Below are 13,055 nucleotides of genomic sequence, written 5' to 3' on the forward strand. Positions count from 1 at the left end.
AGGCCATTTAACCCCTTGGATCTGCTGAGCCGTTTGATCACGGTTAAAATGTTTCTCAGCCACATTCTCCAGCCTTCATCAACTGACCATTGATTCCCTTATTCATGAAAAATGTACTTATCTCTATCTTAAAGAAACCACTGTGTCTGTGTGCGGGCGTGTGCATGTGTTTGTGTGTAAGTGTCTATATCTGTATGTATATGTGTTGTGCGTTTAATGTGTCTATGTATGTTTGTGTGCATCTCTGTGAAATGATGGCGCCGTGGGTTTGGAGGTAAATCCATTGAAATTTAGATAAACCCCTACTCCCCTCCTCTCCCTCTACGTCTGTCCCTGTTAAGTTTATAGCCATACAATGCCACCCTCTGCTGATCTCCCCATGCCACTGCACAGGTGTCAGTTTTTTTTCTCTCTATCAGAGGACATCAAATACTGTAAATCTCTCACATTGCATGGCTGTTTCGTTTTGCACATATCTCTGGATGCACAGAACAGTTTTGCCTGATACCTAGATATATTACCACCACCACTGGGTCGGTTTCAGAACTTTTCAATCCTTTGTCACTTACGCCTTGTAGGAGTGAATTATAAAATATTTCAATTTAACGAACGTGCAATAAATTCATCGCATCACCTTACAAATGGTTTGGTCAGAGTTGCTTGGATGTAGTTGCAGTGGAAATACTCTTTTAGGTGTACATTCTGTGTAACGAATAATCTTCAAAGACAAATCTCTTCCACATTGCAGAGCAAGCACAGATATTACTCCTCAGGAGCATTTCCCGCTCTGAGTGTCCTCAGTACAATTTTGATCCACCCTATACCCAACTGTGTGTACGTGTGTGTGTGTATGGGCAGATGTTGCTGTCAGTTTGGATGGTGCTGTGATCTACCTCCCTCTCCCCACCTCGTAGATTGAATCCCTTATGGTTTTCTCCCTCCGCTGCCATCAATGCAGTAGAGTGTGAAGGCCAGCAGAGGCAGACATTGCATCACTTGAAACACCACAGAGGCTGGCAGATCCGCTGTGCACATGGATATGCACAGAGACTCGCAGTTACACACAGATATGTTTATAGATACACAGTCACACGTAGAGACTGGTGCAGTCACACAGATACTAAAGCAGACACACAGAGACAAATGCCAATACACTGACGCACTACACACACAGATATACAGGCATCAGTACAGACACACCACAAACACTGACACACTGATGTTTATAGAGACATGGAGAATCTGCCAGCATTTACTTTTCACGCGATGACTTCCACAATATTTCATTCCCTTGTGTGGTGTTTGCTCATATTTCTGTTGATCCGTAGGGATTCCTCTGCACCCTCACTATAGCTTCCACATATTTCTTATAACAAGGCGACCAGAACTGAACACAATGTTCCAAGTGTGCTGTTAGGACACAGCAATGAACCCGTTTGTTAATTAACCCAAACACCCAGAAAAGATCACCTTGCCTTATAATCTGTTAAAGCACGAATGACAGAGAACTCGAAAATTCCACTATTTAAAGAAAAATAATGTCAATTTGTTCCTTAACTCTAAAAGTGAATATTGAACAACAACTATTCACAGCTCTAAGCCCCCTTTCTCTGAACTGTTTGTTGTCTGCCTCCACCTCTATAAAAATATATTGTTCCAATTTTTTTAAAAAAAACTAAACTAAAATTACATCAATTTAATTTCAAAAGCAGGAAGCAACTGTCATTTCCTGTGTCCTCCTTCTTGCAGCTATGGATCTCTCTGGGTCGTCTTCTGTCTTTTACCGCAAGGAGGTTTCATGCAAAAAAAACGTAACTTTAATAGAGAGTGTTTAACATGGCAGTCTCTATCGTTGATAGTTTACTCTCTGTCTAACTTTCATAATGCTTGCCTCTTTATCCCCTCAAAATCAAATCTTGTCATTGGTTCAATGTTGGCAAAACAGTAAATTCTAAATCTGTAGCGTTTATTATCCTGAAGCATAATCAAAACAGATTCATTAAATATGGAAAGTTGTCAAAAGAACAACCAAAACTCAAGGTATCTGTTTCACAGCCAAATGTTACATATTTTCAATTTTCCTGTACACTCTGAAACTGCTAGCTAGTCACATGAGAGGTGCTTGCAAGCTCTCAATGCAGAAAAGCACTCAACTTCATAAAGCTGCAGCATAACCTCACAGCTCTGAAACCCAGTTCCCCTGCTTGTGAAAGCCAACACACCTTGCGCCTTCTCAACAACCCCATATACCTGGGTGGAAACTTTGTGGATGTGTGGACATGGAACCTAAAATCCCTCTGTTCCATAACACTGCCAAGAATCCTGCCTTCAAACCTGGTCTATGCTTGCAAATTTTACCTTTCAAAGTGAATGACTTCACACTTTTTTCAGATTTAACTCGATCTGCCACTCATCAGCTTATTTCTGTCAATGTGTCGTTACAACAAACAACAATCTTCCACACTATCCACAACTCTACCAACCTCCGTGTCATCTGCAAGCTTCTTAACCCACCCTCCCAATTCCCCATTCAACTCTCTTATAAAAATCACAAAGAGAAGAGTTCCCAGAACCGATCACTGTAGAACACCCCTGGTCACCAAGCTCCAGGCTGCGTACTTTCTATCTACCACTACACTCTGTATTTTATGGGTCAACCAATTCTGTATCCAGATAGCCAGATTTCCCTGTATCCCATGTCTCCTTACTTTCTGAATGAACCTACCATTGGTAACTTTATCAAATGACTTGCAAAAATCCAAATACACTACATCAACTGCTGTACCTTCATAAATGTGTTTTTTCACATTCTCAAAAATTTCAATAATACTTATAAGGCACGACCTTATCCTCACAAAGGCATGCTGACTTCCTCTAATCAAACTATGGCTTTCCTAGTAATCATAAATTGTGTGTCTCAAATCCTCTCTAATACTTTGCCCATCACTGGCGTAAGACTGATTGGACTCTAATTCCCAGGATTATCCCTACTTCCTTTCCTGAACAAATGAATAACATTTGCCAACCTTTTATCATCTTCCAGAAATCCAGTGGACAGTGAGGACACAAAGATAATCGCGAAACACAGAGTAACCTCTTGTCTCGCTTCCTGTGGTATCATAGGTGATATCCATCTGGCCAAGAAGATTTATCCACCATTGTGTTTCTCATAATGTTCAGCGCATCCTCCTGTTGTAGCATATCAGCCTGTTTCACGCTGTACCCAAAAACGTGAAGTCCCTCACAGTACTGAATACTGAAGCAAGGCATTCATTAAGGACCTCCCCTACCTCCTCTGACTCCTGGTGCAAGTTCCCTCCACTATCCTGATGAGCCCTACCCTCACTCAGGCCATTCTCTTGTTCTTCACATAGGTGTAGAACGTTCCAAGATTTACCTTAATCCTACTCACCAAGTCTTTTCTCATGACCGCTTCTCGCTCTCCAGAGATTATTCTTCACTTCCTTCCTGACTACTTTGTAACCCTCTGGAGCCCTGTCTGATCCTTGCCTACTTAACCTTAAGTCATCTTCCTCCTTCCTGTTGAGATATTCTACATCCATTGACCCAATGTAGATATGGAGCTGCAAATGGATAGGAGGTGCACATCCTGTCACTTCCAGCATGGGCTGCAAGTTTCCCCACGCTGGGCAGTGATCTAACACAGTGTTACTGAACAATGCACTTGGGCAATGTACAAAGCTCTACATGCTACTGGTTTACAGATCAATGCACTGGGGTGGGGTACGGAGTCCTACATGCTGGGAGGGTAACTGTTCCTGGTTTAAAATCAATGCACTGGGTGATGTGCAGAGTTCTACAGGCTGGGAGGGTAACCTCTCTTGGTTTTCGCAGCAATTCACTGCTGTTCACTGCATAGGAGAGGTAGTTCATGGACTGATGTGGCCTGCACGGATTGCTGGGTTATACTGAGAAGTACACTAGCCTGGTCTGTACACTGCGACCTGCTGCACAGTTATATCATCTGGATTATGGTGTCTGATTCTGTGGCGTGGATTTCAGCTGATTTGTCAGCACATTTACTTTATATTCTTATTTTTGTTCTTGGACCTTCAAAAGTAATACTCATCCAATTACTCCCATTTGTTTGAGAAGAGTCACGTTTAATGAACGTGCCGATCAAGTAATCATCCAATTATAACATCAATATCCGTCCTTCTGTACCTTAACCACTCTGTTGGTGCTCATATACCTGGAATCCCGGGGAAATCATTATGAAGCTCAGAAACAAGATGCAAAATGTATGGCTCGTGCTCTCCTGTACGTCCCGGCCGTGGGACCCATTTGTCTCCCTAGTCTATCGAGAGCTGGCAATGTGAAGCTCAGAAACAAGGAAATGGTGTGTATCAGGCTGTTCACTTCCTGGTGTGTCCCATGTGGTGCTCCATAGACAGGGAGGTGTGTGCTGGGCCGTTGTTCACATCCCGGTGTGTCCCCTCTGGTACTCCATGTCCAGTGGTGTATGTGTTTGACTGTTGTTCATTTCCCAGTGTGTCCCATGTGGTGCTCCATGGACAGGGGAGTGTGTGTTGACTGTTGTTCATTTCCCGATGTGCCCCATGTGGAATTCCAAGGACAAGGGTGTATGTATGCTGGGCTGTTGTTCAATTCCCGGTGTGCCCCATGAGGTGCTCCATGCTGGAAAGGCGTTCCAGCAGCTTTAGACATGCCTTTGCACCTTGGTCTGTGCGTGCCCACTGAACACCTGTGCCTGTCCCTCTCAGATGATTGTGTGGTCAGTAATACGAGGAAACCTCTCAAGTATCATTGTAAAAGAGCAGGCATCTAACTTGTAGCTGAGGGGCTTCTGACTGACTCCTGAAAAGTTAGTGGAGGTGCTGGGGATGGTTTGCAGGGGGTTGTGCTGTGACCTGCCTCAGACTTTCAGGGAGACCTGTGGATTTGGTGACCCAACTCTGAATGGAACATAGGGACTGTAGTTACAACACCTGTGTTTGTAACATGACCAACAAATGGAGCAGAGCATGCACAGAGTGGAAGATCTGAAATCACGGAGTGAGTGTGTGCGGGGAAAGGGATCTGCTGAATCCACACCGGGTTTTCTAGGAACAGCTTCCTAAGTTACATTTAACTCAGGAGCAGAGTGTGACGGGTCCCTGATTGAACAAGAAGCTGATCGCAGAGCAGTGTCACTTCCTTCAACACAACCTACGGCTTCACACCAGGGAGGACAGAGCTGCCAGTGGCTGTCAGTGTCACTGTTTCATTCAGCTTATATGATCAGGAACTTTCCAGGCAAGAGTGGGTGACAGCTCCATCATCTCCCAGTATGTCGAGTCAACGTCACCATTTGGAGTCAGCAGATATATATGGTGGTTGAGAGAAATGGTGTCCCTGGGAACATTAGGGAGATGGAGCAACACTTCCCATGTCTGATCGGGTCAGAATGAACCCTCTAGTACACACACTAAGTCCTGTAGTATTTTTCCATTTCAGCAACATACTACATACCATTCTTCCTAAAGAAAATGACAGACTATATCTTAAATCCCATTTGCTAAACGTTTATCCATTGATTTCGCCTGTCCATATCCAATTACAGACTCTCTTGATAATTTAGTTTCCTGTTTATCTTAGTTTAATCGGCAAACTTAGTTACAGTACATTTTTTCTACTCTTCCTGATCATTGATACAGATTGTAAAGAGCTGTGGACCCTGCACTGGTCACTGTGTGACTCCATTGGTTACATTCTGTCAAACTGATTAAGATTGATTTTTCCAGAGTGCCTGCTTCCTGACTGATAACCAGTCTTCCCGCATTTATGTGGAACACATTCAAGGCGCTGAATAAGAACGAGGAGCATCAGTTCGGCAATCCAGACGCTCAGACCTGTTCCGACATTGAATACAATCATGGCTAATGTCATTGCGGCTTCAGTTCCACGTTCCTGTCCGCTCTCCATATTCCTTCATTTACTCAATATCCCAGCACCTACTGCACTCTGGGGCAGTGAATTACACAGAATCCCAACGCTGTGACAGAAGTATGTTCTCCTCACCCCTGTTTTAATTCTCCCCACCTCATCCTAAAACCTAAATGGTTTTAGAATCGTTCGAGATCGTCCCACATGAGGAAATACCAACTTCACATCTACATTGTCAATCACCTTTAACATCGTCCAGACCTCTGACATCTTCTCTCATTTTTCTAAACTCCAGGCAGTGTTGGCCTGAACTGCCCAATCTCTCTTCAAAGGAGAAACTCCTTATCTCTGGAGTCAATCTAGTAAACCACTCCTGAACTGCCTCCATGGCAAATACATCCCTCCTACAGTCAGGACATCAAGACTGAACACAGTACTCAGTTGCGATCTCGCATCTCCCTCCCTTCATTATCCATTGTTTTAGAAATAAATGCCAAAGTTGCACTTGCCTTTCTCATTATCTGCTATACCTACATCTGAGTAATCTGTAATATGGACGCGGGAACCAGATCCCTCTGCACCTAATCATTCAGAAGTCTCTCTCCATTTGAATAATGATTTGCCGTTCTGCTACACTGATCAAAACGGATACACTCATACTTTTCGATGTTTAGCTTCGTCTGTCAGATGTTGCCCCAACCAATCCATATACATTTTCTAATTTCTTTCACCTTCATTGCAATTTCTCACCTTCATTAGTGTCTGTTAATTTGATTATAACATGTTCTATCCCCTCAACTAGGTAAGATTATAGATTGTAAATAATTGGAGCCTGGGGATCAAGACATATGGCTTCCTAAAAGTTGAATTTTGCCAAACAGAAAATGACCCATATGTTTTCCATCTCACTGTATTTTCTTGCTTCACTAAGCCTATATCCAAGCTGATAAATTACTTTTAATTGTAAACAATCTTATTCTGCAGATTAATCATTTGTGCAGAGCTATTCAATGCCTTTTGGAAGTCCATGTATTTTATCTGTAGGATCCCCATGATCCAAATCATATTGGTTCTGACGGATTGTGGTTTGACTTTTCAGATTTCTTGTCATTAATTCCTGAATAATCAACTTTAACAATATTCCTTAAATTTCAGCAGTTTTCTCACTATTATATATTCCATCACGAAAGTTATAATTCTAAATTCTTAACTTTCTATAATCTCTTTGTTCGCTCCAATCCTGTATAATTGGCACATGGCGTGAAATGACCTGCTCTGATTGCTCTGTAAGACGTCTGAGTCACTGAATGGACTCATTCTCTTCCTTGTGCGCAAAATCAATGGGCTGATATCTTTCTGGTGTTCCACATCACCATCTCGATGATCTGCCTGTCCTCTTCCTGTTGATGCATAAGAATCGTGAGGGATTATGCAATCTTCCTGTTGCTGTGGAACAGTTTGAGGGGCTGAGAAACCTTCCCAAATTCCTCCATCACAGGCTGGAGATACTGAATGGTTTCTCATGCATCCCTGATATAGGTCTGAGGGAATTATTGGCCTTCTTCTGTTCCCAAACACGAGACAAGTGAGGTAAATTTCTTCCTCCTTTCCCATAAGAAATCTTATAGTTTGCATCCTTCTCCAATTCCCGTGCAACAGGCTCGGTGGGGCAGAATGTCCTCCTGGTATCCCAGTGCACCAATCTCCAGTCCCTGTGTGACCTCTTCCATTGCCTGTGTTACAGACTTGAGGAAGCTGAATAGACTGATCCTATTGCTGCATAACAGGGTACTGGTCCTGCATGGCCTACTCTGGGCCCAGTGTTATCGACTCGAGGAGCTGACTGGCCTCCTCCCGTAACTGTATATCAGGCTCCAGGGGCTGAAAAGGCTCTTCCTGTACTGGTGTAACAGGGTCAATGTCCTTCGAGACACTACCTCCTAATAAATGATAGAAGGAGCTGAACGAGAGAGTGCCAGTACTCTGAAGCACTCTCATCTCCATATCTGACTTACAGAGACGAACCATTAACATAATATTTTTCTGTGTAAAGTCCTGAAGCTGAAAGTAACAAAAGAGGTCCCTCCCAGATACCTCATATTCCAGGCTCAGCTGCTCATAATTCATCATGACCTTCCCGTCAAAATAATCTCCCAAACAGGAAACTCATCTGGACTCCGGGAACCTAAAGCCAGAATTCATCAATCCTGGCTGGAATCCTACCAATCCTACAATGGGAGTGAAAGCCGAAGTTTTTGTTTTGCAAAGTTCCCTCAACTTGTCCCATCATTCTCCTTGTTTTCACTGTATTAAGGACAATCGGTTTCTGCAATTCCCCGTAACAGTCCGCATCTTGTCCATGAACAACAGATTAATGAGGGGACATTTTGCCTGAAAGGCCTCGATGTCCAGCCAAATTGACCATGGGTCCTGGAAAGCTCAATCAGCCACATCGGATAGCAAGAAACTCAGTTGGTATTTTTTTAAGTATGGAAAGTCGACACGCCCCCATTCACTGTGGAAGCTGCAATTTGTCCAGATTAATAGGAGGCCATCTGTGACGCCGGATGAAAGATAAAAGCCAACTGTTCAGCCTCCATAGCGCCTGCCTGGGCAGCGTCAAAGGCAACATTCCATGATGTATCAGAAACAAGGAAGGACATTCATTTTAACCAGAGCTAACCCAAACAGGATATTGGAAAATTCTGTCTTATCTTCTCTAGCAACTCCACGAAGTTAGCTTTTTATAATTGATCGAAGGCTTGGATGAATAAAATACCTAAACCTCCTTGTGACCATCTGGAAGGGAATCAGATTCCACACCAAGGTCGGGTACTCTAATAAGACCCCCAACAGGGATGGCCTCCGATTTCATAAAATTGATTTTATATCCTGAGAAAGATCCAAATAAATTAATCATTTGTATTAAACAGGGCACAAATATCATTGGGTTAGTTATAAAGTGAGGAACGCCATCTGTTTAAAGGGTGATCTTATGCCTTCCTGATCCTACCTCCATGACAGTGATATTGGCGTCCCTCCGGCTGGCTTCTGCCAACGGCTCAATTATTAATGTAAATGGTAACAGTGAAAGGGAGCAACATTGCTGGCTACTGTTGTTAATACTAAAATTGTCAGACCATATACCATTAGTGAAATCCGCTGCTTTTGGATCACTATATAACACTGCCACCCACTTGGCGAAGACCCCTTCAAGAACAAAACATTCAAGAACATAAAAGGTGCACATCTACTCCATCTGGTCAAATGCTTTCTCTGCATCCAGGGAGACTACCGAGCCTGGAACCAAACCTTGCTGGCACACTGGAACCATATTTAGCACTCTTCAAATATTTTCAGAGGACCTACAGCCCCTAATAAAAATGGTCCACTTCACAATGGACCTTCAAAGCCAGCATTTTCGAAAAAATTTTAAAGTCCACGCTTAATAATGGTATAGCCATATACAAAGTGTAATCCTCTGGACTTTCCCTCCCTTGAGAATGAGATAAATATTCTGTCTCTCAGACAGGATGGGAGGTAGTCCTGACTGTACGAGCAATTGTACATATGCAACATTGGCCCAGCCAGCATGTCTATGAACTCCTTCTAAATCTCACTCCGAAAATCCATCTGGGCCAGGGGCTTTACTACTCAAGAGCTGCCTCACTGTCTCCTGTATTTCTCGGATTATCAGACGGCATTCTAAAAAGACCACTGCTCTGAACTTACACCCGGGTGGTCCAAGGTCTTAATAAAGGACTCCATCGTCGCCAATCAGCCCTCCAAGCCCGCTGACTGGAACAACACAGAGTAGAACTTCCTGAACGTTGCATAATCTTATTGGGATCACAGGTGATAATAGCAGCAATCTTCTTTCTGGCCAAGTCTGCCTAATATCTACCTGGTTATCACCATGCTCGAATAACTTCTGTTTCGCAAAGGAAATCTCTCTCTTTGCTGTCTGGGCGAGTGCAGCATTCGGAGCAGTCAGGAGGGCTGTAATCTGCTGCAATTAAGTTGCAGACGGTCTGACAAAATATGATCTCTCAGCTCTCTTCAGCCGAACCTCAAGCATACGCTGCTGTTCTCCCTTCTGCTGCTTCTGAGTCGCCGAGTAAGAAATGATCAAATCCCTTGTATAGGCGTTGACAGTCTCCCAGAGCACCGTCGGATTACTGGCCATACACAAGTTAATGTTCCAAAAAAATTTAAATTCCCCCGAAAAATACTCAATGAATTTGCTACACTTCAGGAGGAAAGGATCCACCTGCCAGTACCATGAGCCTGTCCAATCACCACCATCCTTGACCTCCATGTACACTGACACATGATCAGAAATGACTATGTTCCCAATTCTACAGGACAGCACCGAATTTAAAATGACCAATGGAGCAAACAACATGTCAGTCCTAGTATAGCATTTATGTGGGTTAGAAAAAAAGGTGAAGTCCCTATCTTTAAGGTGAAGACATCTCACACATCCACCAACCCAGCTACCTGTTCAGGTCCACCAGCTGCCTGGGTGGCGGGGAAATACTCGCAAGACCCCTCGGTATCCTATCCACCTCGGGGTCCATACATCATTTAAAATCTCACCTTAATTGTATGACTTACCGCAAGGATCATCAACCTGGAGAGCGGATCTATTTGAAATTTGAGGGGGCGTGCTGGGGGCAGCATTAATCAAGGTCCCATATTCCTCTCTATGTATTAAAGCTTCAAGTATCAGAGACCAACCACATTCATTCTTAAACAACTGAAGTGGAAGGTTCTTATGAAGGAGTATAGCTACTCCTCTACCTGTTGTATTAAAGGATGAGAAAACACCCGTCTGAACCTTCCCTGCTGGAACTTTGAATGCTCCTTATCGGTTAGATGTGTTTCTTGCAGCAAGGCGACATCAACCATTTCCTTTTTTACTATTTTTTTTCTCTTAATCGGTGAATGGCTCCCTTTAACATTCCAGGTGCACCATTTAAACAAGCGTTGAGCCATAACCATCCGAAGCAGCCCATGACCCACTGGGAGAAGAACCCCATTTATAGCGCGCCGAGGGAAACCTGTAAACAGTTCATATAAACTTGAAAATATAGCTACAAAGGCAACCAACAACCAAATCAAAACTTTTAACAACTATTTCTACCATAAACCAACATAGAACACAAATAAGCAGAGACCTTCCCCCTTGCCCACAGGAGACGCTCATACTACCTACTAATCCATCATGGCTCCTCCTCGCTAAAACCGCTCCCAACCCGGACAAAACAAAGTTAGAAAACGTTACACGCATCTCACAACAAGAAAATTAAAAGTGGGCAGTCAACCTCGTCCCATTCATACCTTCACCCGAGGCAGTCCTGGTGAAACAAAATGTAACCACTCCACCTCCCCCAACCCCGTTTTCCTATTCCGTACTAAGAGAGAGAAATGAAAAGCAAATGATAGAAAAAACAAAAGATAATGGGAGGGGAGGAAGAAAGGAGGAGAGAGAAAAAGGAAAAATGTGACCTCCACATGCTAAAACAAAATCTAAAACGAGGTAAATCAGGCAAACCCCAGAGAAAACAGAGGGAACACATTTGCCCATATTATTTGAACCAGCCAGTCTATTTTAATGTGTACAGGAAGTCTTTTGCGTTTTCTGGTGAGTCAAAATTAAACACAGACCCTCCATGGCTGAAACGTAATATTGCTGGATATCGTACCAAGTACTGAATATTCACATCCCTCAGCGTCCTTTTTGCCTTCTCAAAGGCTTGCCTCTTGTGGATCACAGCCGTAGAAAGGTCTTGGAAGAACATAATTCGTGATCCTTTGTAGATCAGAACCTATGGATCCTTCCACAGAACTCGAGCAGCTTCCAGCACCTGTTTTTCTCCATCGGGCTGGAGTTGCACAAGGACCAGGCAGGAGCGCTGGTCCGATACATGCCTGTACACTGTGACCCGGTGGGCCCACTCGACCCGCACCCAGTCTGGCCTGACTTCCAGCTTCAAAAACTGTGTGAGCCATTATTCCAAGAACCTGACGAGCTGGCTTTCTTGTTCCCGTTCGGGTAGCCCGACCAAGCTGATTTTCTTCTGACGGCTCCGATTTTCGAGGTCCTCGACGTGCTCTACTAAGGCCTGTACTAACATTCCCGGCCTTGGACCCGACAAGCTGAGGAATCTGCCATGGTTTCCGAAGCCGCCGTCTGCTCTTCCACCTTCTGTAGCATGGCTGAGATCAGTTCCAGCATGGTTCAGGTCTCCTCCGTTGCTGAATCAATCATCGCTTGCAGGCTCCTGCACTCCGAGTCCAGAATCTGCTCCACAAATAAGTTCCCTGGTGTGCTCGCAGAGGCCGACATCATAGCCGCAGGCGTATCCATTGCTGCAGTGTCCTGCTGATTGTGATCCTCGTGGTCATTTTCCCTTAGTCATTTTCCTTACTCACTTAACATGGCAGAGATCAATCCTGGGGATCAAAAACGACAGATGTTTACGACAATAGGGAAGAAATAGCGGATGAAAGCTCTGGGTTCTGGTGCAGAGCTCAGCAGGGCAGTCCTACTGGACCACTGCCATCATGGATCTCCCCCAAATAATCACTGTTAACAAACTTTCTTTTTGAAATGGTTTGAAGATGTTTCTTGTAGATGGAGACAATTGAGAACCATTGGATGTAATATCGTTGGATATTCAGCTGGGTGTTTAAGAGTTCAGAACGTGAATAGTAAATAAAATTAAACCAAAGTATTTCAGGAGGGACATTTGGAAATGGAAAGGTAAAAGTGAAGTTGGCCTTCATTTAAAGGGAATTGGAATATCTAAGTAAAGGCGTTCTGCACAGGTTGCATGCAGTGCAGATGAGATTATACCTGGGTTCTGTTCTGTTTCAAAGAATGAGAGGTGATCTCAGCAGATCTTAGAAAATTCACGCGCAGCAGACTGACTAATACAGGGACATGGCGAAGTGCATCAGGTAAGATTAGGGGAATCCCAAGATATTCTACAAAAACATCAAGCAGAACAGAATAACCAGGGAACAATTAGGACCCATTTCGAAACCAAGCGGGCTATCTGTGTGTGAAGCTGCTGAACATTGATAAATTGTGACACGAGAGCTTCGCATCTGTTTCACTTGGGAGAAGGAGGCAGATACAG

Source organism: Hemiscyllium ocellatum, chromosome 46 (assembly GCF_020745735.1).
Source record: "Hemiscyllium ocellatum isolate sHemOce1 chromosome 46, sHemOce1.pat.X.cur, whole genome shotgun sequence".
Lineage (NCBI taxonomy): Eukaryota > Metazoa > Chordata > Chondrichthyes > Orectolobiformes > Hemiscylliidae > Hemiscyllium > Hemiscyllium ocellatum.